The following is a 3,395-nucleotide window of genomic DNA, read 5'->3' as shown; positions in this document are numbered from 1 at the left end:
TCTCTGTCTCTCTATGTAGTTGAGGATGACTCTGAACTTCCGGCTTTACCTATCTCCATGTTGAGACTGTAGTTGTGTGCCAGCTTTAATTATGTCTCTGCTAACAGACACCTGGCTATGTTATCCTGTATGGCTTTAATTATGCATTCTTGCTAATAAACACTTCAATATTAGGTCTGGAAAGCTAAGAATTATACAAATGTTTGATGTTTTGCTATTGCTAGCCCTTCATAGGGTCCAATGCACGTGAGTTGAATTTGTTAAAGGACTTACTCAACTACACAGACCAACTGAGTAGAAAGATAAACAGTACTCAAGGCCGGATAACACGAGCACTAGCTGGGTGCTAGTTTGAAGATCTCTATTCACAGTTCTACTGTCAATCAGCTATGTGACACCAAGGCTGTGAATTCTTATTCTTTCTAATAGAGTGAGTACTATATTGAATACCTACCTCAGAGAGCTATTTTGAGAACCAGATGAGATGAGACATAGAGATATGTGTATAAACTAGAAATATTGCTTAAGGATAAAACCATATTTGTTATTTTTCAAGTGTTAGATGACTGGCTTCGCTGCCTAGTTACTTTTTTTCCTCTCTACTTCAGTTTTCGGAACTAGGTTTCCAATTGAACTTGGAGCTTGCCATTTTTAGCTAGATTATCTGGCTAGTAGATGCCAAACAACCACCTGTCTCTGCTTCCCCAGCACCGGGGTTACATGTGTTTCTGCTATGCTTGGCTTCTGTGGGGGCTGGAGATTCAAACTCAGGTCCTCACACTTATGCAGCAAACACTTTACCTATTGAGCCATCTCCCCAGTTCCTGGAATAGATCTTTAAAGAACATTAAAACAAAGTTTTTCTTATGTTTTTTAGACTTGTGGTATCAAAGTGATTATTTATTCTTATCCATTAAAATTTAAAGCTTACATCTCAAACAATAAACAAATATTGATGTACATTACTTACGCAATTATGACCACTTATTTATCTGTAATTATGTATATTTTTGAGCATGTAATTTATAAATTAGAAAAAACCCACAGTGAGCAGGAAAAAGATACATAGTGTTTGAGTGTGCAATATAAATTTAGTGTAATTCCTCATTAGCAGTATGGATTTATGGCATATACTAAATAGTCCTGTCAACAGTTCTGAATACCTAGTGTTTTTCTTGTCAGCTCTGCCTTGATGGGCATTAACTGTACCTTACTCTGTACAGATAGGGAGATCAGGCCAGAAAATGCTATGTGGGCGAGAATCATAGCTTGCTTGTGTTTGAGAAAACTCCCTATCTGCCAACACCATGCTTTTCTCAGCATCTTCAGGAAGAAGCCTCTTGTCAATTTGAACATGAAGCTTTATTTGTTTAGTCCTGGTGATGTGACCTCTCAAGGCAACAGTGTTGTTGCAGTGTGCTTTAGCTCAGGCTCCCTGGTGACAAAAGGAAGCTAGCAGAGCAGACTAGATGCAGGATGACTCGAGTCGAGGGACTCCAGGGTGGCATCACGACAGGAGTCCAGTGGGAAGCACATGTGAGATACACTAAAACCGTTTCTTGTTCATACATTAAACGCAGATACAAATAACAACCCAATTTTTCTAAAAAATATTTACATTGCAAATATCTTCCATATTTTGGAATTATATATCATATCTGAAAATATTTCATGATGGCATCTTGCAACATTTTATAAGTGTATGGGGGGAATCTACATATCACTGTGATAATTTACAGTGGGATCCTTTATGTACATTCTTAGACCTTCAGTGGGTGCCTGAATCTATAAATAGTGCCAAATGTTTTATATATATATTCTTTTTTTCTGGTTAGCCTTACTATGGCATCATGCTATTGTTTTCTATATTTTTATATACATTTATTCATAAACATAATACTAAATAAATCTTTCAAGGCATCATGACATACACAGAACTCAGAAGGCAGAGGTAGGTAAATATCTATGAGTTTAAGGCCAGGCTGGTCTATACAATGAATTCTAGGCCTGCTAAGGCTACACAGTGAGACCCTGTTTTTAACAACAACAAAAATAAACAAAATTTACTCCAAACAAAACAACTTAATTTGAGAAAACAAATTATGAATTAAAAAATGCAAAATTATTAGAGTAAATGATGATCTAAAAAGGTCTCAAGTAAAACAAAGACTTGCAGTTTATATGCTGACTGAGAAAAAACTTAAGATGAGGACTTTACTTAAAGGGAGCACTTTGGAGCCTCTCTGACTCGGTGTTGCTAGTATCAGTTTTCTTGTACTTTGAGGCATTGCTCAGAACCGTTGGTTGCACAGTGAGCCTGCACTATGAGGCAGCACAATGAGTCTGCAAAGCGGGCTGGCTACTGAGATGCTGGAACAGGTACACTGATGGGACATTCATGCAGCAGAAAAGTGTTGGACCCTGAGATGCTTCACCCCCTAGGCAAGGAGGAGGGGATAATACAGTATTTCAACATGTTATTCAAGACAGCACAGGATTGAACAATATACACACTTTTCTTTTTCTGGAATTTTTCCCGTTAATATTTTTGGATAGTAGTTGACTGTGGGTAACTGAAACCATAGAAAGAAAGACCACACATAAGAAAGGACTTGTGTATTTATGTATTCATACATGGAGCATGCAGGGACTAAACATATACATTTACTACAACCCTATACAAATAAAGTGTTTGGATTAAAGAATTCAAGATAAAGTAGAGATAACAGGGAACTTTTAAGTTTCCAACGTTTATGTGCTTTGGTGCTGGGGACGAAAGACAGGGCAATGGTCAGGCTTGGCAAACCCACTACATCTGAGCTACATGCCAAACTCTATACAGCATTTTGGAAATCAGTGGAGACATTTATGTAGATTATTTCACATTTTCAAGCAAAGGAAGAGGCATGAATAATTGAAAAAAACCAGAAATGTCTAATGGTGGCTATTTTTGTGGCTTCCATATGTCCTCACCTTCTTAGAAGTGATCCTGATTAAGGTTTGCAGTTTCTGCCTTATCATCTGGATTCTCAAGGTCTCAGGGACTCTCATCATTACACAGCACCATGAGTTTAATCAACTCTCTATCTGCAGGAAGACAAGTTATCTTACAATCTGTCAGTTGAGACAAAAATCCAGGCCCTACTCAATGGGCGAAGGGTCATTCTGTCAAGCTTGCGAGTGATACAGAACATGAGTCTTGCTGGAGGATGATGAGGGTAATTTTCAGAAACATAAACTTGTTGAGTATTGAGCAATGAAGACTACTCAGAAGTTAGCAACACTTCTGAATAAAATAGCTTCTATAGCTTCATTTGTCCATTCACTAGTAAGCTTATTTTATGTTGTACGTAACCTACTAAGAGATGCATCAATAGATTTTATTTAATAATTTT

The sequence above is a fragment of the Mesocricetus auratus genome, unplaced genomic scaffold, assembly GCF_017639785.1.
Source record: "Mesocricetus auratus isolate SY011 unplaced genomic scaffold, BCM_Maur_2.0 Super-Scaffold_6730, whole genome shotgun sequence".
Classification (NCBI taxonomy): domain Eukaryota; kingdom Metazoa; phylum Chordata; class Mammalia; order Rodentia; family Cricetidae; genus Mesocricetus; species Mesocricetus auratus.
This window is presented reverse-complemented; position numbering follows the sequence as displayed.